This window comes from Protopterus annectens, chromosome 6.part0 (assembly GCF_019279795.1).
Source record: "Protopterus annectens isolate FY-2018-M chromosome 6.part0, PAN1.0, whole genome shotgun sequence".
Lineage (NCBI taxonomy): Eukaryota > Metazoa > Chordata > Ceratodontiformes > Protopteridae > Protopterus > Protopterus annectens.
The window spans coordinates 1,664,162,816-1,664,188,286 of NC_056737.1; the positions used below are offsets into that span (position 1 = coordinate 1,664,162,816).

Consider the following 25,471-nt stretch of genomic DNA (forward strand, 5'->3'; position numbering starts at 1 on the left):
CTGGGTTTTTCCCATGTTACCCCACCCTCCAGCAGCATCACCTTACCGATTGGGGTGACCACCCAAGAAAAAAGCTGGGGATACAGAAGGCCTTATTTATTTATCTTTGTTTAATGGGAAATTCCAACTGAGGTATATGCCATTTTCAGTGGAGACCTAATAAGAAAAGCTCCACATTAGACTTTTTCACACAAGAGGCAGCTGATTAGAGAGAGGTTCCATGATTAACAGTAGATGCATTATCTAGTGAAATTTTCAATTGGAATATGGAAAAAGGATTAACACAGCAGTATAGGGGTTGTACAAAAGGTACTATTTAAACAAAATTTCTCTTAGGATACAATAGTAGGTAGAGGGTGCGATATAAAGCATGCAACAACATGAACTAAAGAAGTAGATGACAGGTAGGGGGAGTAAGTACGATGTGTTTATACTACTGATTAAGAAAGACAATCATGTACAAGTTGGACTACAGAAGGTTGAGTTAAATGAGAGCATTAAAAAGAGTGTGCCTGACTGCAGAGGGTACAGCCTGGAGCAGTGCAAGAGCATAACCAGTTAAGTAGGTGTCACTTTAGTGACATCTTGAAAAGTACTTAACATATCTGTCTTATTTCGAGGGGGGATTTGGTTCCAGATCTGTGCACCCTGATTACAGTATAATGAGTTGCCTGAGCTGTTAGTGACATTGTGATGGACAGAAGAGTTTTGCTGTTGGACAACAGGACACTTTTAGCGATATAGTGTTGTAGTATTCCTTTTAGAGCTGGAAATTTTTCTTGGGAGTTTATGAGTTATGCAAGTTGAGGCAGTTAGCCAGTTCAAGTCAGTTAAGAATTTTTAGAGTTGTACAGTGGTCAGTTTTGTAAGGGATATGTGTAGCAAATTCTACAATTTAATCACTGGGTGTCTCATTTCTTTTTGATGGTTGAGGCATAGAGGAAGGATGGGAGTAGGTATGTTTGTGCTGTGCTTTTTCGGGAGTGATCATTCAGGAATTTCCTAACCCTATAGAGGGATCCTAGGTTCCAATTTGTTTTCTTGATGGCTAGGAGTAATATTCCATGGAGCTTGACATGTGTGTAGTATTCCATTTTTGTTCTATTGGATGACTGGATGTCAAATTATTGTTTATGATCCAAGTAGCTCTTAAGGGAGAAAACTATCAGTTGAGTTTTGCAAATCTGAGCCAACTATTCAGGAATCTAGGTCAGGATCCCATGGCTAGAAAGGTCTGTTGGGTGCTGTCTTGTAGAGAATTTAGTTTTGGGCTGCATAATATGCTTATTGTACTAGGGCAGCTTGTTTACTGGTGGAGTGTAGGTTATTGATAAAGAAACTGAAGAATAGGAGCCTAGAATAGACCCCTGAGGGACACCCAACTGTAACTAGGAAGAAATCGAAGTAATCTTCCTGCCATTTCATGGTGGTTCCCTAATTAGCTGTGAAACCAAGTTAGTCATGGGTTAGTGGGAACTACAAACACTAGTTCCTGGAGGAATTTTTGGTGTGCTACTACATGGAATGCTTTAGACACGTCCAATAAGTCTTTTGAGCGTAGCTTACCATTGTTTCTGAGATGATTATAACTGTATTTATAAAGTTCATAATGGTAGTAGTAGTGCTAAGGTTAGGTTGGAAACCATTTTGAGTGGAGAAGAGGTTGTGGTTGGTAAGGTATTTCAGTAACTAGATGTGGATGCATTTTTCTAATATCTTGGCTACAAGTGGCAGAATAGCAAATGGTCAGTATTTGGTTAGGTCAGTAGAATTTTCACCTTTATGGAGGAGTGTCATGTATTACATTTTGCAGATGTTGAGAACGTGGTGTTCTTTTACGGATCTATTAATTAGTATGGAGACTGGGAGTTTAATAGCTTCTTCTGCTACTTTTAGATATTAGGCTGGTAGCTTGTCAGCAGCCAAGGTGATTGACGTCGGTTTTTGTAGGTATTTATTTATTTTTTTTTACTGCTGAGGTGAAAACACCAACAAGTTTGAAGAGTACCTTGTCTCTTGTATGAGGTTGCAAAACACTGAGGGGGTATGGAGGAGTTTTGCTTGGTTATAAGATGATGATGATATGATGAAGTTTACAAAAGTGAGTGTTGAACTGATTTGCTGAATTACCTCGCTAGCTAGTTGTTGCTATGGGGGGAGGTTTGCCCAGGGCTGAGCAGTGACTTTAAGGACTGCCAAAAAAGTTTACAGCTGTTTTGGTGGGTGTTTATTAGGTTTTTAAAATGTACTTTCTTGTCATTAAGTATCTGTTTTTAGTGAAACTCCTGAGATGCCTATAATCTTGTATGGCTGTTTTTGGACAGATTTTCCAGGCACAGTCGCTTTTTTGTTAACAGTATATTGGTAGTGTTGATTATCCAGGATGCTGGGTGAAATTTAGCTCTCACTTCTAAGTGAGGCTTATTAGTTTTGGTTAAAGTGACCAACTGCTTTATCTAGTGGTAAGTTTGGTTAAAGTGACCAACTGCTTTATCTAGTGGTAAGTTTTTTTGGCAGTTCCAACTGCACTGCTTCAGGGCTGAAATCAGACTTACAATAAACTCTCAGTTAACTGGCACCCATGGTAATTGGTAGATGCCGGATAACTGTAGTTCCTGGTTGCTTGAGAGTTACTATTAAAAATAGGCCTGATTAATACTGTTCCCTATACTATTTGGTTTGACTTGTTCTCAGGTTGAGGAAAGAGGGAATTTATTCCTGTCTTCCTTTTTGAAACTCAAACTCTAAAAGCATAAGGTATGTTTCTGTGGGGGAAACAAAGTGCAACACATAAAAATTGTGCAGTATTTCTTCATTTTTTTTTGTCGGTTGCTTGAGAGTGACGGTTGCTTGAGTTCTGGTTAACTGAGAGTTTACTGTATTTGTATATTACTTGTCACTGAAAGTTTAGTCACTGTCTAATAGGGAAGGTAGGTAGATGGTCACGTAACACTATCTGGTAAAGTTCCACTAACATTGATATTATGAGGCTTGTTTGTAAGAATCCAATCCAGTGTGGTTTATTTGCTTTATTTTTTTGTGTGTCCTGCTAGTAAACGTTTATTAGTTGTGAGAACCCAAATAAGTATAGGTCAGGTGAGGTTTTGGCTGTATGCTTCTAACCAATGTTTATATCATCTAACACTATAATTTAATAGTGGGGTGCATCTACTAAAGGAATTATTCAATTGTGGCTAGACTGTTTCCTTGCTGTTCTGTCTAATCTGATTATGTTATATTTGGGGCGTCTATTTCATTATTAGTTACTTCTGGTATTAGCTAGGTTTCAACTGCAATAACTACATCAGGGTTATAGTGTGATGGATGTGTGGAGGTCTTGGGTCTTGTTGCATGTGGTTTTGAAAGTTTGTTTAGAAGAAACATATTCTGAGCCGAGTTATGATTTGGGAAAAGAGTTATGTCGTTGGGAGAGGGAATGGTTGGTTCTTGCCATGTACTAGTGTTTGGGCCATGGTGTGGGTGAATTTCACCAATTCAGCAAAGCTTAGTGGTAATATGCAAATGTGGGTACAAATATTTAGCCTTTTTGTGCATATAGGTGGGTGGATTGTGATTATTACTGAATTTTGTGTATCTAAAGGTGCCTATGTTTAGCAGTGAGTGTGGATACTGTGGTTCAGGGTTTGTGGGAGAGAAATTAAGTGGCTGTATGTGGGACTCTACATTTGTAATGTGTGTGGGTAGAATAAGAAAAGTTATGGTGGTTGAATAAGAAAGTAGCCTTCTAGAATGGAACAGAAGATCAGGTAGGTACTTCATAGTAGTGAAAGTGCTTGGTGATATGGCGTATCATCTGTGTGATTTAATTGTCTTGGTTAGTATGATTAGGTGGTGTGGAGAAAAAATGATTTCGCCACAGGGTAGAAGTGTGAGATTGCAGGTGTACTTGATAGGGTGTAAATTTTGCTAGAGATGTAGGGTGGGGGAGGTGGTATTAGAGCTATTGGTTAATGTGGACGTGGCTAGAGCAGTATAAATGTAGATGAGGAGGGGTGGGTGGAAATTGTGGGTAACCTAGAAGAATGGAATGGGCTGGTACTCCGTTTATAAACTGATGCAAAAATTACCAAAATAAACTATCATTAAGTCACTTGAATAGACAGTAGGAGAAAACACTACTAAACAAAGGTGGACAAGATTTAAAATTTGCAATGTTAGCCAGCTAAAATACTGTGTTGGGAGTTTTATAATATTCAGTGAATTTGCACTGGTTTTCTTATCTAGTATTGGGGAATCCCTGATATTAGGATGTCGGACTGCTTGAGGCAGTGTTCATATATTTATTTACTTACTTACTTACTCTTTCTTTCAGACTCCATTGCTGACCTTACACTAAGAGTAAGCAAGCTGCTAAACAATGACAGATGAATTTTTACGTCTGTTAAAATTTTTTTTTCTCTTCTTTGGCTGCTGGGAAATGACTGTCTGCTAATACTGTGCACTCTACAGTTATTATACATAAAGCAAAGGGCATACACATATAGATTACAGAAATGTCTTTAGGGAAAAAATGTAAAAAATAAAAGCTCTAATTGTACTTTGGCAGTCTTTTTTTATTACTTTAACTGTTTAGGCACTTATAGGGGCTGACTCAAATTGCAGCTTGTTTCAGGGATGTGGAATTTCCAAATTCCTTTGTGGGTAACTTATAACTTATAACAGTGGGGTGACTCTTAAAACAAGAAATATAACTTGTTTAGGACTGAAACAGGAGTAGAAAGTCAGAGACAAAGTTAATTAAAACATCATAACTATCCCATTGAAGGAAAGCCAGAATAATTAATATCCTAGCCAAGCAACACCAGTAGCCTGCTGAGAACACCTTGGACAGTAGAGAGATGCGCCAGTATAAGGCGTAAAGGGGTAGTTGGAAAGTACAACTTTGGGATATAGTCGGATTAAATATGTGTTATTTAAAGATGTTCTAGTAAAACAGTTTTGCTGGTATAAGCAAAGTTCTAGTGGTTAAGAAGTGTACAGCTTTTGAGATAAACACAGGAGGTTAAGTTAGAGTTCATATCAGTAAAATGCACAGCTAAAAATTAAACAAATACATGAGGCTTGCTGTAGTTCAGAATGTTAAAAAGCACAGCTACAGTGAAATGCACAGCTAAGATAAGAGAAATTATAGACTAATCTGTAGTTTGAGAGAAATAATACAAGTTAAATACACTTTAACCAGGACAGCAGCAGGCAGAATAAGTCTTTTAAGTACATATGCAAGCTTAACATTAAGTCCTGTAACATGCAATACTCTAACCAACACTTGTACAGCATCTAATGCAAGTGAAACCTACTAGCAACAATCTATGCCTTGAAGCAGCTTTAGTCCAAATATTTACACATTTCAAGGTACAAAGACCAAGATAATTACTTTCAGTGAAGCTGATAATCACAGCAGTGATATTCCATGTATACATGAGTTACACAACGTTAAAAGACTTAATGTAGTCAGGTACTGTTGAGGAAAGACAGAGATGGCTTTCCTTCATCCAGGAAAGATTCCTTGTGTAAAATCTTAGCATAACCATAGATGTCCTTCTTTTCTATGTTGTAGTATTCTTTACATATGGGTTGTATTCCACCCAAATGACCAGATGTCCAGCCTGTATACAAGAGCTTGCAGCCACTGCCTGTATGTGGGATGTCACATGTAGGCACAGACAACGTCAGCCATAAAAAGGACATCCGCACGTACCATCTTCAGAATAATAAAGCCCCATTAGCAAAACCCCTGGGGAGCCTTGGTGGATCATCCTAGAAAAGAGTGACCTGTAGAGAGAAGGCAGGAGGGAAAGAATACTGCAACATAGAAGAGAAGGACATCTATGGTTATGGTACGACTTTACACAACTATTCTATGTCCTTCTATTCAATGTTACAGTATTCTTTACATATAAGAGAGAGCCCACAGCTGAAAAGGGAACCAAGGGAGGAGGATAGAGAAGGGGCAACTAAGAGGAAGCACGGTCAAAGAATCCATGCAGAATTCCCCTAGCAAATCCTGTTCTGGATCTGGAAACAGTGTCCAACTTGTAATGTTTTGTGAAGGTGTGAACAGATGACTAGGTGGCTGCTTTCAAGATGGAATGGGCATATAGACCCCTGAAGAAGTCCCCTAAGGATGCAACTGACCTAGTGGAATGTGCCTTGACAGATGCTGACGACTTTCTATGGAATTCAGAGCAAAACATAATAGCCTTTGAAATCCATGGGGATATAGTTTGTTTGGACACAGGCAAGCCCAGAGCCCTATGATGAAATGACACAAAAGTTGGTCAGACATCCTGATAGACTTTGCTTTGTCAAGGTAAAACCTGAGTTGTCTATGCAAGTCTAAGGTGTGTAACATCCTTTCACTAGAGGAATGAGGTGAAGGGAAGAAGGTAGGCAATTGGATGGACTGATTAAGTGACAAATTCATTCACCACTTTTGGCATGAAAAAAGGGTCAGTTCTCAAGGATACCCTTGTCCTTATGGAAGACCAGAAAGGGAGGCAAAGCCATTAACGCCCAAATTTCCAAAACCCTTCTGACAGAGGTTAAGGCTACGAGAAGCACTGCTTTCCATGTGCAAAACTTTAGGGAAGCAGAAGCTGCTGGTTCAAAGGGGCCTGGGTAGGTTTTTCCAGTACATAATTGAGATCCCAGGGAGGAGGAACTGGTTTCCTGGGGTGTCTTGCGTGTAGGACACCCTTTAGAAAAAGTTTAACTTCTAGCCTTGAAGCTAGGAGAGGGGTGAAAGGCAAGCAGACAGACAAGGCTGAACAATTGACTTTAACTGAGGAGTAACTCACACAGGTAAAGCACTAGTGGAATGTCTGCATCAAAGGGATCCACTTTCCTTTTTTTGGCACAAAATGGAAAATCTCCACTTGGAAATATAAGATTTTCTAGTAGTGGGTTTCATGACCTCCTGCAAAACCCTTAGCACACTCTTACAGAATAGGTGCCTGAAAGGGATCAAAAGTTGGATCACCCACAGAGTCATCTGTAGAGTTAGAAAATGTGGGTGGATCAATGAACCCTCGTCCTGAGTGAGCAGGTCCAGCCAGTGAGGTAACATGTAGTGATGACCCTTGGCTAACTGCAAAAGAAGAGGGAGCCAGTGCTGTCTTGGCCAAGAGGGCATCACTAACAAGATTTTTGGTTTGTCTTGTAGAATTTTCAACAGGACTTTCTGAATTAAGGGGAAGCAGGGGATGCATAGAGAAACCTCCCCTACCATGAGAATGAGATGGCATCTTCTTTCCACCCTTGAGGATGAGGGACCCTGGCACAGTAGCGAGGAAGTTGTTTGTTCATAGGACAGCCAAATAGTTCACCGATGGGATACTCCAAAACTGGACCCAAGTCCAGGAACACATCCCTGTGGAGCATCCACTTATGAGATTGTGTCAATGACCTACTTAATGTGTCTGCCACCGAGTTCTGAGCTGAAGGAAGGTACATAGCATGCAGAGTTACCTTGTATAAGGAAGCCAATTCCCAAGCCTTGATAGCCAAATTACACAGGAGATAAGATTTTGCGCCCCCCCATGCTTGCTTTATGTACCAAAGAACTGCGGTATTGTCTGTGAGGATCTGAAGAGGTCCTAGCAGGAACAGATTGTGAAAGGTCTGTAAGGCTACAAGTAGAGTTCTCATTTCCCTGATGTTGTTTTGTTCCTTCCTTTGAGAAGGGGACCAAAGGACCTGAACTTTCCTGGAAGTAAAGATTGCTCCCCATCCAAAGTCTGAGGCATCTTTGAAGAGTTGTCCAGGGTTCTGATTGCGGTGCTGCATCCACCAACTTAACTCTACTTTCAAGCAGGGAAGCAGGGGAAGCATGACATGTAAAGGATAAGCATGTTGGGACCAAACTGTCTAGAGAAACCACTGGAACTTTCTCATTTGTAGCTTTGCAAAGGGCAGCATGGGAATAGTGGAGGCCATAACCCTAGCAGTCTCAGAAACTCCTGGACTGTGATGGAAGGAAGAGGCAGAAGAGCCTCCATGAATGTCCTTAGATGGGTTGCTTTTTTCCACAGGGAGAAAAACCATCATCAAATCTGTGTGGAATCTGCATCTCAGGAATATAAGATCCTGACTTGGTGTGAGACAAAACTTTTTGAGATTTACTGTGAAACCCAGTGCCTGCAGAAAGAGAATGGCTAATTTCAAATGTTGATTTAAGATGTTTGGGCTAGTGGCAGAAACAGCAGATCGTCTAAATATGGATAAACTTGAATTCCTTTCAGCCTTAAGTATGCAATGGTTGGGGCTAGGCACTTTGTTAATACCCTTAAAGCAGTAGAAAGACCAAAGAGTAAGGCAGTAAACTGAAAGTGCAAAGAACCCACCAAGAAGTGCAAACAATTTTTGAAGGGAGGGTGTAAGGGGATATGCAAGTATGCATCCTTCAGATCCAGAGAAGCAAAGAAAGCTTGATGGGGGACCAGAACAGTAGATAAGGATGGCATTCTGAAGGAAGGCACACCAGGAAGGTGCTTAATAAGGAAAGATCCAAGATAGGCCTCCATAGGCCATCTTTCCTTGGAACTAGAAACCTCCTGGAGTAAAAACCCTTACCTGCTGGTCCTGAGGGACATAGGAACAACCACAGAGTAACAAGGGAAAAAAGAAGCAACAAATGTATCCACCACACGATTTATTGTATCTCTGACGTCTCGGCCACAGCCTTCAAGGAGTACAAAAAGACATACAAATGCATCTCTATATATACATTTATCAATAAGCCTATTAACTCAATCAACCTATTATTTAAAACAATTAAACAATTAACTAGTTTAGCAGCATTTTCCAGTTAAAATCTTCATTCAAGCCTTCAGGGCACAAAGTTTTAAATTTAAGAATATATACAGCTTCTTTACGTAGTAGTTGTTGTTTAATATTTAAATCACCATACTTGTCACATTTAATTTCTTCCAATACACAGCCTTTCAAGCCTTTAGCATCACCATTATGAAAGTTTAAAAAATGCATAGCCACTGGGCTCTCTATTTTTTTATTATATATATCTCTTACATGTTCAAGCAGTCTTATTTTAAATAACCTTTTTGTTTCACCAATATAGAATTTTCCGCAGGGGTAACTAAGTGCATAAATTACACCTTCTGAGTTACAACAAAAACTCTCTTGCACTCTAAAGGGTATATTATTAATATGTGAAAAAGATGCAACTGCAAACTGACATGCTTTGCATCTGCCCCACTGCTGTGTTCCAATATTAATATTAGCCAACTGTTTAGAAATATTAGGAAAGGGAAGGCTAAATTTACTTTTAACTAAGAAGTCTTTAATATTCTTTCCCCTTCTATAAGAAAATTGTAAATTAACATTTAACCAAGACTGGACACTATTAAGGGAACAAAAATATTCCCAAAACTGAGTAAATATTTTTCTGAATTCTGGTGTAAAACATCCATAAGTAGTAACCAAATGTAAAGTTTCCTGTTCCCTTTCTTTAGTTACACTCACTTTATTAGTTCTATGACTATTACCACCAAATGGAGATATAATATTTTTACCATTTCTTGTACAGAATCTATTGTAACATTCAGACAACAACGTATCACTATAACCTCTACATATAAAGGAATCATAAAGAGATTCAAGTTCTAAATCAAAACATTCAATGTTATTACATAGACGAGAAATCCGCAACATTTCACCAAATGGCAATGAACTAATAGTGTGTGGAGGATGTCCACTAGTGGCATGAACATATTGAGTACCACCTACGAATTTTTTATTAACTGTAGAATTCAAGTACCTGCCATCCTTGATGTTTAAAACAATGTCCAGAAAGGGCATAATAGTACCAATTTGAAGTCCATCAAACTGTAAGGAAAACCTATTACAGTTTAAATCCGAAATGAACTGATGAACTAATGTAGTACCACCTTCTACCAAAAATATCAAATCGTCCACGTACCTAAAATATTTAACCACATACTTTTGAAAAAACTGATGTCTATATATATATTCCGTTTCAAACAGGCCCATTGCTAAGTTGGCATACATGGGGGCAAAAGCTGCACCCATGGCTGTACCCTGTTTTTGACGATATAATGTGTTATTAAATTCAAAAAAGTTATTGTATAAAGAAAATGAAAGAAGCTCAACAATATATTCTGTAGCTGGTGATTCTCCCAAAAAGAATTTCACTGCTTCTAAGCCAAATATATGGCTTATATTGGTATATAAGCTTTTAGCATCAACTGTAACCCAATACATTTTGTTGTTCCAGCTAATATTGCTTAACTTATCCAACAAATCACATGCATCTATAATATACGATGGTAACTTTTTGACAAAAGGCAATAGATAATAGTGCAAAAAGATACCCAAATTATGTGAAAAATAAGTACGACCAGAGACAATTGGTCTTCCTGATAAACTAGATGATTTTTTATGTATTTTAGGCAGGCAATAAAAATATGCCATAGAACAATTATCAACCTTAAACCTGTTTTTCACATCCTGCAGATTAAAATAACCTAATCTATTTCCCTTTTGTATAAGATTTTTATACAATACTATTGCTTCATTATAACATTTGGGCTGAGATACTTCATAAATATTTGCATCCCTAAGATGCTGCATACACATGTCCAAATAATCAGAAGCATTTAACACTACTAACTTGTTGCCCTTATCAGCTGGCTTAAAAATAATATTTTTCTGTTTACTCAATGACAATAAAGTTTGCCAGTCCTGATATTTCATATTATAATTAATATTCTTTTTATCTTTGAAAAATTTCTCATAGGCCACCTCAGTAGCATGGTTCACTATTTTAACAAAATTGGTGACATCCACATTTAAAATACATGGTACAAACCGACTACATGAAGGCACTTGAGGAACAGACTGAATGGTGCCTTGTTTGAAAAGCTGATCCAGAATCAAGGGAAACAGATGCAGTTGACTTTAGGGAGGGTCTTCCAAGTCCTAAAGTATCCATTTTGGATGACTGAAATCACCCAGGAGTCCTGGGTGATCTCCATCCAAGCTGGTAGGGGAACAGGGGAGGCGAAGGAACAGATGGTATGATTTGGAAGAGGGTGCAAGGCATCACAGAGGACTTTGTCTTGGCTGACCATCCAGGTGCAACTAACCATAGGCAAAACTACTCTACAGTTTGTAGCATGCTACAGACCACCCTCTCAAACTCAGGAACCCCACTCAGCCTTCCTGAAGACACTGGAGAGTATGAATGTCTCTCCAAATACCATCATATTGGGAGACTTCAACTACCCAAACAGACTGGGAACATTACTCAAGCCCCAACACCCTAGCCCAAAGGTTCCTAGAATTCATAAACTCAAATGCGATGGAACAACTAGTCACCACTCCCACAAGAGGAGATAATATACTAGACCTGATCATCACAAACATGGGGACAAAATGCTCCACACCGGAAGTATACCCCTCATTGGTGAGATCAGACCATAAATTAATCTCACTGGAAATCTACATCCCACCCCCACCCCCTGCACAGAAGACCACAGTGAAGAATTTCTCAAAAGCCGACTTCACATTTCTTAAGACTGAAGTGGTATCTTTTAAGGCCCCTGGGCTAGTGGAAACCACAACCCACACCGCTGAATCCTTCATAAATGCCTTCTACGGACACCTTGAAGAATGCATGGATCATGCAATCCCTAACAAAACCATGACCCATTCCCACAAAGGCAGGCATCCTGTCTGGTGGACCCCAGCCATTAACAAACTTTACAACAGGAGGAGGAAGCTACTACATGACAGAGCAAAATCCCCAAAAGGGAAGGCATCTCTGATCAGTACTAGCAAAAAACTTCGATCACTCATAAAATCATCCAAGGCCAACTTTGAGAGAAAAATCACAAAAGACACAAAAGACAATCATAAGGCCTTTTTTAGCTATGTTAGAAACCTGGGTGGAAACTCCCAGATATGCTCAGAGTTAGTCCAAAATGACACAAAATACACTGAACCCACAGATATTGCCAACATTCTGGCAGACAGGTTCAGTGCAAATTTCTCTGCCCCCTCCTCCCCAAAAGGAGAAATATCCATCCCAGCAGAGTGTAGCCTCCCTAACATCTCAGATGCCCAGGTGAGAGCCGCCCTCTCCAAAGCTAAAAACACAGCATCAATGGGACCGGACGGTGTCCCAGGCTGCATGCTACATGAACTCCAAGAGGAACTAAACCCGCACATAAAGCTGCTGTTTAATCTTAGCCTTACTACAGGATACGTACCCAAAGAGTGGCGTACAGCAACAGTGGTCCCACTCCACAAAGGAGGTGCTTCTACGGACCCTGGAAATTACCGCCCCATAAACTTGACGAGCCTGGTCTGCAAAGCTATGGAAAGGATCATTATGGAACTCATAAACAAAGACATTGGGGACCTACAGACATTGGATCCTACCCAATTCAGCTTTGTCAAAGGCAGATCCTGCCTTTTGAACCTAGTCGACTTTTTTGAAACAGTCACTAAGGCCATTGATGAGGGTAAGGCAGTTCACACAGCCTACCTTGACCTTGCAAAAGCCTTTGACACAATACCCCACTCGGGCATCATTGACAAACTTACCAGCTTAAATGTAAACCCATATGTCACAAGATGGGTTGCAAACTGGCTCAAGGACAGAACCCACAAGGTCAGAATTGCTGGAGCCATGTCAGACTCTAAGCCAGTCACAAGCAGTGTCCCACAGGGCTCAGTCCTGGGACTCCTCTTGTTCGGCATTTATTTTTCCGAGGTGCAAGCAAACATAGGAGGATTGTGGCTGGCAAAGTTTGCAGATGACTGCAAACTGGGCGCCATAATTGATACTCCAGCGGACACAAGCATCCTTCAGAAAGGCCTCATAGAAACGGATAATTGGTGCCACAGCCATGGCCTTAAACTGAACGCCAAAAAATGTATAGTCATACCCTTTGGGAAAAACAAGGTACCCACAAATTACCACATAGGTGATAATCCATTAAGTACGGAAGAGGTAATCAGGGACCTAGGGACCCAAGTCGACAGTAACCTCTCATTTGATACTCACATTGCCAAGGTGGTTAGGAAGACCTTCTATATTGCCCACCTTATCATGAAGGGATTCACATCTAGATCAAGAGAGGTCATTGTGCCCCTGTACTTTTCTCTTATCAGGCCCATGATTGAGTACAATGCCCCATTTGGGATGTATCTTACCAGACACCTGCAGCAGTTAGAAAGACCCCAAAAGTTCCTCACCAAGAGAATAAAGGGTCTCAAACATATGTCATATGCTGCCCGGCTGAAGAAACTCCAACTCTATTCAGTCGCATACCACCTACTCAGAGGTGATCTATGCCTGACGTACAAGGCCATGTCCAATCCAGAATTAATGGACATGCTCCACCTCAGAAAATCCAAATCCATCAGAGCCGCAAGAGATTTGAACCTCAACACAGAAATAAATAGGACGTGCTGGAGGGACAGATTCATAACTCAGAGGCTCCCTACACTCTGGAACAGAATCCCAGTCCATGTTAGGCAGAGCCCCTCACTAACTCTCTTCAAGAGAAATCTTGATGAGTGGATGGGAGATCGTAGGTTTACCCCGGGAGTCATCTCTGTGTCACTACTAGACAGAGGCACAGTAAACTAAACCCTAAATTGGCATAGTATTCTCATCCCAAGGGGTGGCGAAAGCCACACACACTCTGGCTAGGCTTGTAAATGCCCTAGGGCAGATAGCCTAGTATGAACCTATGAACCTATGAAAGGGTTGCTGAGGAGGGACCACAAAAGCAGCTGTAGGAGTTACAGCCTTGGCTTGTGGGTACCTCTTGGAAGGCTTACAGGGTCTAGTTCCAGTAGGAATTTAAGTAGAGGAATGAGCAGGTTTCCGAGCAAAGGAAGTCTTGGCGGGGAAATTTCTATGACATTTTGGAATTGGTGAAACCAGGTGTTTCAAATCCTGGAGTTCTTTACCTTTTTCCTGCGGGGACTTAAACAACACTGCACCTGCTTTTCCAAACAGTGAGGAATTGTCAAGAGGAGCATGTCATCAGGAAGAGCCTGGAGATTCATCCAGGAATGTCTTCTTAGAACAGAAGCAGAAGTTGTGGCTCTGGCAGAGGCCTCCACTGCATCATAACTACACTTGATAGAATGTCTAACTACCTGAGAGGAGGATGACAGGAGAGCAAGGGCCAGAGATTTAGCCTCTGAATCTGGCAATGAGGAAAGAGCCTGGGTGGCCCGAGTAAGCAAGGCTAAAGAGTACCTGGACCTGTGTGTCTGATAATTAATAGCCCTGATAGCCAAGGTAGAAGAGGTATATACCTTCTTGCCCAACCTTTCCAAAATGTTCCTTTCCTTATCAGAATGGAATAACTTGGTAGAAGATAACAGTAAGGAATTATCTGAGGTAATGTAAACCACAGCACGATCAGCTTAGGGGCATTTAAAAAGAAATTTGCAATCCTCAGGGACCTTATAGAAACAATCAGGTCTCTTTGGGGCATGGGCTTGGGAGTCAGGGGTCGTTTGATGCAGCCTTGAAAAAAATCTAAAAAGGCTGGCAGAACTGGGGGGACTGCTGAAGGTGCAGGGGCCTCCACCTGTAGAAGCTCATACTACCTCCTCAGCTCATACTATTTCCTCTGTTCTTCTGAAATTTGAGAAGAATCCAACTCAATAAATTCCCTCATTTTATTAATAATTTCCCCAAAGGAAAGCTCTTCAGTGGGAGAATCCTCCCCATTAGACTCGCCCTCTGGGGAAGCATATTCCAGAAGAGAGAGAGAATTTGAGTGGAGTATGCTAAAGAGTCCTAATCAGATGAAGACTCCTCAAAATCTGTGTCATGAATTTGAAGTTCTGCAGGCTGTCCTGAAATAAGGCCTTGGTCCCTGGACAACTGCACTGGAGAAGAGGCAAAGGCTAGGCCTGCTATGGGTGAAGGTGAAGCCACAGGCGTCAAAGCATCAGAGCCTTAATAAGGCCCTTGAAAAAAACTTCCCAATCCGATGCAGGGGTAGAATGAGAGGGAACATGCCTAGTCTTTTGCTTCTTTTTTACAGGCTTTTCCTGTTGAGGAGAGAAAGTGGTCATAGGCCTAACCTCCAGTAATTCTTTGGACAAGGAAGCTGGAGCAGTTCCTGAGTCTTCTGCAATCACTAGCTGGGGTTCCCCCAAGTCATTCAAACTGGACGTCTACATAGCCTTAGGCGTGCTAGGATCTGCACTCCTGAAGACTTCCATCCTGGTACCGGCCGAGGGAGTAGACCCACCTGCGATCGTACTGCCAGGTTTTCCTCAACCTAAAGGGGTATGTCGGAGGAAGCAGGCACAAGTAAATAGGATTCAGGCCTAGCCTTGCTGACCTTCTTCTTTACAGACATCTCAGAAGTACTCCTGGAACCCTTCATAGCATCCCTAACCGGATGTTTAAGTCTTTGGTTTTTTAAGTATAAATTCAAAGCCGACAAATGACTGCGCAAAGTTTTGGGGATGAAGACCTGACAAATAGAGCAGGACCAGTGGTTGTGAGTAGGCCCTAAGCAAAACAAGCACAGCTCGTGACTATCTTTATGTGGCATTTGCTTTCCACACCTACACTTGCCCTTCCTGGATGACATTAATAAAATAAAAGGCAGTAGCAATATATTAAATCCTCATAGACGAACCAATGGGATCCAATGGCAGACCGAATGTACGAGTCTACCTTTCCGAATGGCAGTGAAAAAGTTCTGAAAATGGTACGTGTGGATATCCCTTTTATGGCTGATGTCTATGCCTATGTGCAACATTCACCTACAGGCAGTGGCTCTAAGCTCTTGTATTCAGGCCGGACGTCAGGTCACTTGGGCAGAATACAATCCATATGTAAATACTGCAAATTTGAATAGAAGGACATTTGTTTATATGATGCAAAGGATTCTGGGAGCAGAGAAAACACATGCAAATGAGAGTTGGTATACAGTGCTTGTTTTCTTCTGTATTAACTTGGAACCCCTAAGTGATACAGAAGCTACAAAAATAAAATATCATTATGCTATATGAACAAGGCTAAATAAAGGTGGCCAAGACTTGAGATTTGTAATGTCAGCCAAACAAAATACAGAGCTGGGATTTTTGTAATATTCAACGAAGGATACACTGAAGAGGGATCATAGGATCTGCAGGTATTCCCCCTTACTGTCTCATCCTCTTTAAAACTTTCTACAGCTTGGATTAGGTTTACTGAATGCCAAGAACCTGTAACAAAAAAGGCAATGAAGAAAGCTTCTGTCCAATCCTGTATCAGAGAGATGAGGCTTGAAACATTTGCTGAACTTTGAAAAATGCTTCCATCATCTTCCAGTTATCAATCTCAATAGTAACAGGTTTCTGTGAGACCTGTAAGACATAGCAGATGAAGGTCTAATGGGAATCAAAATTATTCCAGTTTAAAAAACAGCAGATGACAAGAAAAACAAACTACTTAGTGTAAAAAAACTTTTGAGCAAAATGCTACAGCATAACTGTAGGTGTGGCCTTGGAAATTTCAGAAGAGGTAGAACAGCGGTGGGATTCTCTATCATTGAGTTCTTGCACCCAAGACCTGGAGAGTAATCTCTTATTTCTGTTTGTTTACATTTTTTCTGCTCTGTCCTTGCCAGCTGACTCTGACTTGTCTAACTTGTGCTTTCTGTTTTGTTTTTCTACATCTTTGGCCAATGAGTCCGAAGGGATTGACCCCAGTATACAGATTAAGGATAACGTCCCTCAGAAGCAGATGCGGAAATTCCCTTGTATTCAGACAAAAAAAATTCCTCCTTTTGACAGTAATAGGTAAAAGGACTTGCACACCTAATACTCATGATCAAAATTTTCACTGATCAAAATGAAAACACGCACAGTTCTGTTCCTAGAGTGCATTCCCATGCCCACATTACACTTTTTAAAGTTTTATACTGCCATACTAACAAATACCTGCATTAACTGCAAAATCTGCAATACCATGAAACAACTTGGACTAATGAAAAGAGACCAGAGCAGCAAAGCCTCTCATTCACAAACACTTGCACACCATTAAAGACACAAAGTAGCTAATTACAACAGTAAAGAAGGAAGCAGAGATAAAGAACTACTTTCTTTTCTAAAAGTAGCAAATGAAAACAATTTTTGAATATAAAATACAACTTGTGAAAATACCAGCAGATCAGAAATGCAAACCCTAATCCCAACATGTATCTTAACTTGAAGTCCATCCAGTAATACTACTACAACACAAGACAGCTCGGACACTCACCACGCACGCACACACACAAACCCACACACACACACACACAAAATCTATCCCCTAACCTAACCCTGACCCTAACCACTCACATTCACACACACACACAATCTATCCCCTTACTGTAATCTAACCCATACACATGTTCACAAACACACACACACACACACACACACACACACACACAACTAGTATACATCCCCCACAACTGTTTTGGCAAAGCAAATATCCGATGAAACATCTATGCTAAACTTGACATTTGAACAAACAACCATGCACTTCCAGCTGTCGACCATAGCAACAATTGACCAAGCACACGGCACTCAGATATATATCTAGGTCTAATGCACATTTGATTGCAAAAATATCACATTTGATCAAAAACCAACTACAAACAACTGAATCACAGCTGACTGAAAACTATGAAAGGCTGTAGAAAATGCCTCCTGGTGTGGTTCTGGAGCATGTGAATTGCAATGCAAATTAGTGGTGATTAGTATCAGCTCCATGCTAATGCCCACTGTTACGTTGTACCTCCATGGTTAGAAGTTTCCATATGTGCGTCAGCAGTGATTCACTGCGTAAGTAGTATTCTCTTTTCTCTGCAGTTGTGCAACTGTGAATAACTATATTTAACTTAGGGTGTGCATAGGGGGCTTGCCCCTGAAAAAGAAAAGAAAAACATTTGGAGATGTATTTAGTACAACATGTCTTATTTCATTGAAACCACATAACATTAAGTGCGCTTTAGATCAAATTAACCATAACCACATGTATCTTTTTATCTATCATTAACCCCATGCACGTGCACACACACACACACACACACACACACACACACAGCTATATATGAAATGGGCAAGGAGCAACGACTGATCAGATTGCTTGTTATTTGTTCAGTCTGGAGGAGAAAAGTACAGTTTTGTACCTACCATAAATGTAGATGTCCGATAGATATGCAACTGCAGTCATAACATATGGGTTGTCCTGCCTCAGGCAGCCCTCGGTCGGCCGAATTCCAAAGTCTGGGTCCGGCGTCAGCTGGTGTCACCTCCTCTCCGACGTCACAACGGCTGGAGTATAAAGGCATCGGCCGACGCCATCTTCTTCAGTGTTTCTTGCCCCAGATGCCAGGTGCTCTCCTAGGAAGGCTAAATTTGGTAAATGGATAAAAATAATCCAAACATGCACCACAGTAATAAACAGATACACCATAGGAAATACCCCCAGCTAATGGGATAAGGGGTAGGGACCCAAAAAAAGAAGGATACAGAGGGGTAGGAGGGTGGGAAAATCCGACTGCAGTTGCATATCTATCGGACATCTACATTTATGGTAGGTACAAAACTGTACTATGTCCTTCAAGAATGCAACTGCAGTCATAACATATGGGTTGAATACCATAGCCAAGCTGGGGTGGATGGATCTATGATAAGGATGGTGTAGCTAAGATCCCCTGCAGGACTGCCGAAGCAAAGCCTGCTCGGGATCTGGAGTATAAAGGCAGGTTGTAGTGCTTGGTAAATGTATGCACAGAGCTCCATGTAGCAGCCTCTAGAATGTCCTTTGTTGCCACTCCTCTTAGGAAAGCTGTGGGAGTGGCTAAAGCTCTGGTGGAATGTGGCCTAATATTGGCAGGCACACCTTTTCCATGGAATGAATAGCAGAATCTGATGCAATGTCCAATCCATTTTGAAATTGTTTGTTTGGAGATTGCTTTTCTTTGTATTCCAGTAGCATAGGCTACAAACAGTTGGTCAAACTTTCTGGTGGCCTTAGTTCTGTCCAAGTAGTAACGTAGTTGTCTGTGTATGTCCAAGGTATGCAGTAGTTTTTCCCCCTTGTTTTGAGGATTGGGGAAGAATGTAGGCAGGTGAATAGCTTGATTTAGAGACACCCTGGAAATAACTTTTGGCATGAATGCAGGATTTGTTCTTAGAGAAACTCTGTCTTGATGAAAAATGATGAAGGGAGGCACTGCCATGAGTGCCTGAATCTCCGAAACTCTTCTTGCAGATGTGACTGCCAATAAAAAGACGGTCTTCCATGAAAGAAATTGAATTTCTGAAGTTGCTGCTGGTTCAAATAGAGGAAGAGTTAATTTTTCAAACACATAATTGAGGTCCCATGCAGGTACAGGCTGTCTTCTGGGAGGTTTGATATTCTTTATTCCTCTTAGAAACTGTTGTAGCAAAGGATATGAAAACACTGGAGGGTCACAGTTGTATCTTGCTGAGATTGCTGAGGCATGAATCTTTATTGAAGAGTATGAGAGTCCAGTATGAAATAGTTCTGCCAAGTATTCTAATATCTGAGGTATACTCGGTAATGTTGTGTACTGACCCCTGTTGGCATTCCAGATGCTGAATCTCTTCCACTTGGCCGAATAGGTTTTTCTGGTGGAAGGTCTGCGTGCTTCCAGCAAGATCTCTTGAACTGATTTGGAAAGAGAGCTAGGTGGAGAAATCATGGTAGCCTCCAGGCTGTCAGGTGTAATGTTTTCAGGTCTTGATGTACAGTCCTGTAATTGTGTTGTGTTAAGAGCAGGGGCCATAGGGTCAGAGGCCATGGTTTGGTCCGAGTTATGGTCAATAGCAATGGGTACCAGTGTTGCCTTGGCCAGTCCGGAGCTATCAAGATGCCTGTTGGTTGTTCTGCTTTGATCTTCAGAATCACCTTGGTCAGCAGAGGCAGAGGGGGGAATGCATAAATTTTCAGAGAATTCCAGCTGAAGGAGAGAGCATCCGTTTTCCAGGCTAGAAGATGGTGTGTCCTTGTGCAGAACTTTTCCAGGTGATGGTTTAAGTGGGAAGCAATGAGATCTATGTCAGGTCTTCCCCATGTCTTCGTCAGTTGAGAGAAAATGTGAGGGTGCAGCATCCATTCGTGTGGATCCATAAAATTTCTGCTCAGCTGGTCCGCCAGTACATTGTCCTTGCCTGGTACAAACTGGGACTGTAAATTATCTTCAGGCTGAGAGACTTTTCCCAGAGAAGCATTGTTAGTCTGCAGAGGGGATAAGAATGGGTGCCCCCCTGCTTGTTTATGTACCACATGACAGTGGTGTTGTCTGTCCTTATTAGCAAATGCCCTTGTTGTAGTGATTTTTCGAAGGTTTCGATTGCATGTATCACTGCCAACATCTCCTTTTGGTTTATGTGCAGATGCCTTTCCTTTGGCGTCCAAAAACCTTGAATGCATCTGCCCTCCATGTGCGCCCCCCCATCCATGGTCTGAGGCGTCTGTTGTAATCGTTTGGCCTGCTTGAGGTCTGTTGAAAGACATGCCTTTGTTTTGCTGACTGGCTTGAGCCCACCATAGGAATTCCTTTTGCAGACATGGAATAAGTGGGATTATGTCCTCTAGGCTTTGGTTGTGTTGAGAACATAACTTTTTTAAATACCATTGCAGCTTTCTCATATGAAGTCTTGCCAAAGGTATCAGAAGGATGCAAGATGCCATGAACCCCAGGGCCTGCAGGATTTTCCTTGCAGTCAGCTGAGAGAGTTTTGCTAGGCCTTTGAAGTACTCTGGTAAATGCTGCTGCTTTTCCTCTGTGAGGTAGGCCATTTGGTTTTCTGTGTCCAGTTTGGCTCCTAGGAACATAATCTGCTGGGATGGCAGTAGTTTTGACTTTTGAATGTTGACTGTGTATCCCAAGGCCTGCAGTAGATGCATGACATAGTCCAAATTTTCTTTTAAGGTTTGTTTGTTGTCTGCTTGTATGAGGCAGTCGTCCAGGTAGGGGTATATTTGTATCCCCTGCAGTCTGCAGTGTGCCACTACTGATGCCAGGCATTTCGTGAACACTCTGGGCACAGTAGATAAGCCAAACGGCAATGCTGAGAATTGATAATGCTCTGTCCCTGCAAGAAATCTGAGGTATCTTCTGCAGCTTTGTCTGATTGGGACATGCAGGTATGCCTCCTTGAGGTCCAGAGTGACCAGCCAAGACCCCTTGCCCAGCATGGGGAGGAGTTGCTGCAACGTCAGCATTTTGAACTTTGGCACCATGAGAAAAGTGTTTAGAGTTGACAAGTCCAGTATGGGTCTCCATTTGTTTTCTTTTCTTGGAACAAGGAACAGCCTTGAATAAAATCCTGGCCTTGCTCCTGAGGAGGAACCCTTTCTATTGCTTTTATACTTAACAGTTTGGAAACTTGAGTGAGCGCCTCTGCCCTTTGATGATGTGGCAGGTTTGGCATGCCTTGTCTTATTGGTAATGTGTGGAAGTGGAATCTGTAACCTTTGTCTATCAAATCCAAAATCCAGTTGTCCTTGGTTAAGATATGCCAGTTTTGAGAGAATAAGGATAATTTTTCGCCCAAAGGTGCTTCTCTTTGAACCTTTGTAGGCGGTGCAAAGTCAAGTCATTGTGATTGTCCTTGTGGTGCAGCTGAACTGTCTGTGCCACTTCTTTGATTTGGAGGTTGCCATTGGCGGCCCCTGTAAGATCCTCTGTATTGCCCTCTACCTCGGGCACGTCTGCTTTTTCCCCTTTGAAACTTGTCTGAGCCGGGGAAAGACCAATTCTTTGAGGGCCAGTTTCTGCTGAATCTGGGTGGCTGAACCTGAAGGAAATCCTTGACTGTCTGTACTGACTTCGCTTTTTCCTCTATGGATTTCAGTACATCTTGTGCATTAGCACCAAACAGCTTCTGTTTTTCCAGAGGTGCATCAAGTAACTTTACTTTAACATGGTCAGGCAAAGACTGATCCTTTAACCAAGCATGTCTACGTATCACAGCCCCAGTCATAGCTGCCCTACATGAAGCTTCCAATGCATCATAACCACACTGTAGAAAATGGTTATTAACCTGCTGAGTGTTATGTATATGACCCTGCAATGCCTTTTTATCACTAGGCTCAGGAGAGGCTAACTTTTTCTGTAAATCATCCAGGAGAAAATCTTGGTACTGAAACATGTGGAAAAGGCAGTTAAGAGACCTCATGGTTTGGGTAGTAGAGGTATATACTTTTTTACCCCATCTCTCCAGGGACCTAGCTTCTCTGTCTGCTGGCAGAGGGTTTTTGCAGAGGAGGTAGCCACTCCCTTGGGGCCCTGTGAAATAGTTTCTAGACCCACAGAGTGGGCCTTAAAAAGGTGCTTGTGTCAGGAACCCTATAATATCTGTCCGGCTTGACAGGAGCAGGAGGTAGAGAATCAGGGTTAGCACTGGAGTCAGAGAAAACATCATCAAAAACATCCATAAAAGGTGGAATAGCCAAAGGTCTGTGCTGGGGAAGCTTGAGGAAGGTATGAAGCCTTTTCCTGGAGTCAGAGAATTCCTGGCCCTGCCATTGAAAATGTTCCCTCATGGAATGCAGGACTTCACCAAAAGAGAAATCCTCTGGAGGGGAGGCAGAGGGAATTGATTCCTCAGCATCAGAGTCCTCGTAGGCCTGGAAGGATTCTTCTTGGGTATCAGAATGCTCAGAATCCCCAGAGGCTTCATCCGAAGAGAGGTCGTCTGCCTGCTCAGTTCTAGGCCTTTTCTCTGCAGGTGGCTGAGAACCCTTCTCCGGATGAGGCTGAGTCCCCCTGATAAGGGAAATAAGATCTGCAGCCAGAGACATGATCTGCTTATCAGATGAAGGGGCCTGGGATGGGCCTTGGCCTGACTGGCGGCCTTAGCATGTGCAAAGGCCTTGATGGACATGGAAACAGGGGGCATAGCAGCCCCACGTGCAGGCGTAACCTTGTCCACAGAAATGGTGTCGGGTAGATCCAGAACTTCGGTTTCTGGAGGAAAGTCAACAACCGGCACCGGAGAGATATCTGAGACCGAAGGTCGTGTTAACGCTGTGTCGTCGGCCTGGAGCGGTGGATTTACCACTTCCGAAGGGACCGGAGCACTAGCAGAGGGTTTAGGAGTAGCATCGGTAGTGGACGTGGGCCGAGGGTGTCGGTCCCGGTCCTTGCGTTTTTTAGCAGATTGGGTTGTCGGTTGATCCGACGGCATGATATACGCAAAAGATTCACCGAAAAAGTTCTCGGCGAATTCTGCCCGGCGCCTGAGAGTGCGCTTATTAAAGCAAGCACAGGCAGCACAGGCCGAGACGTCGTAGTCTGGGCCCAGGCAAGGAAGGCAGAGAGAATGGAAGTCCTTATGAGGTATTTGTTTACCACAAGACAAACAATTATTAACTTTCTCAATTTGTTCTGACATCGGCTGAGGCAAGAATAAATATTCCCCAAGGGGTACTTAGCTTTTAGATGAGTTTGGTACTGAAAACTCAGGAGCTGACCGACCGGCACTTGCGAACTGCTTCTGCTTCGGGCACGGTGCGGCAAGAAAGACTGAAGAAGATGGCGTCGGCCGATGCCTTTATACTCCAGCTGTTGTGACGTCGGAGAGGAGGTGACACCAGCCGACGCCGGTCCCAGACTTTGGAATTCGGCCGACCGAGGGCTGCCTGAGGCAGGACAACCCATATGTTATGACTGCAGTTGCATTCTTGAAGGACATCTAGTACATGCCACATTTAGTCACGCATCCCTTCTCTTTAACAGACTTCAAAATTCCACTGACTGCCATGTTTTTTTTTCTCTTACCACTATCTCTGACTACAACAGAAAATTCTCCAACTACCACTCAATCCTTATCGATCATAAATTGCAGAAATAACTTCATAAAACAATTGCAATGGAGCAGATAAAAAAATATCCATTCCCCCCCGTGTTTTAACATTTTAAACAATGCCCATAACTCTAACAAAACTTAATATTTTGAGCGCAAAATTTTAACATACTGTCTATGAACAACCACAAGAACTATGACATTAAACGTGTGCAAAATCCAAAATGTGATCTGCATAAATTAATGTGAAATGACATCTATAGATTAAACTGCAATTGCACATAACAGACAAATGTCCATAATCTACAGTTAAAATGTTAGCTCATAGTTAAAAAGTTATAACCTCGCACAACAATGAAATAAGTTAAAGTTGGCAACAGGGTTTTAACATCATCCTTATTAGATATCCATAATTCTGCAAACACCTATGGCTAGATTCCAAAATACTTACTCTCCGTGTAACTGACTTAACTCCAGTGTAAACCTCCCCCATTTCCAAAAGACCTGCTCCCGATGTAAATGACTTACTCCTACAGATAGGCCTCACACTTGAGTAAGTCACTTACACTAACTGCAAGACTTTTGGATCAGAGCCACTAGACCTTTGAGCTTATGCTCCCAACATAGCATCTGTGGACTACCACCACTGTCATGTGAAATAGGACACTGCAGGAGTTCAAAATGGCCGCTGTTCTGTGAGCACTGCTATCACCTAGGTCTCGATATGCCCTGGATTAAAACAAACCCAGAAGGCAACGCAGAATTAATAATACAGAAATAACTGTAGATATTTACTGCTAATATCCAGCAAACAAAAAAGGAAGAAAAAGTGACAGATTCAGCTCAGAAACAGCAGGATTAACTAAGATTTCTGAATAACAGCTTAAGCAATGTGCTACTAAGGCCCTGCATCTGACTGCAAGATCGGTAAAGCACTATACAGCAAGATGTCAAAACAGGAAAATAATATGGAAACAACAACTAAGACCAAATTCTCAGTACTAGCCTCACCTGAGAAAGACGCAACTTCAAAAAGACAAAAGACAACTAAACAAACTGACAACTCAGCTCATCTGGAAGACATAAAATCTGCCTTATTACCTATCCAGCAAGCATTAAAGGACTTATCATTACAATTTCAAACCTTTGGTGACTCATTCAGCCAAATGATACCCAGAATGGAAAAATCTGAGTCCAAAATAATAGAAAATGAAATAAAAATGGACTCTATTTCTCAAAAAACTGATGCCCATGACAAAGAAATACAAAACTTACAAGCAAAATTAACAGACCTGGAAGCAAGATCTCGAAGGAACAATATCATCATCAGAGGAATACCTGAAACTGTACTTCATAACAATCTAATACCAACAATCAAGCAAATAATAAATTCCCTCCTAGAGGAATCTGAAGAAATGCAGCAAATAACAATAGAGAGAGCCCACAGAGCCCTGAGGGAAATGCAAACATCACTGAAACCAAGACCTGTCTATATTAAAATATTAAACTACCAAGATGTAAATAAAATCATACTGGCAGCAAAGAAAAAAGGCACACTCACCTGGAATAATAATAAAATCTCCTTTGCTCAAGACCTCCCAATACAAATAAG

The 25,471-nt window shown here is 41.7% G+C and overlaps 1 protein-coding gene across 2 annotated transcripts in view; it reads right to left on the minus strand.

The window, feature by feature from the left end:
* The window catches only part of LPGAT1 (lysophosphatidylglycerol acyltransferase 1), a 1,227,529-nt gene that overhangs the window by 723,798 nt on the left and 478,260 nt on the right, over positions 1 to 25,471 (minus strand). The window lies entirely within an intron of this gene.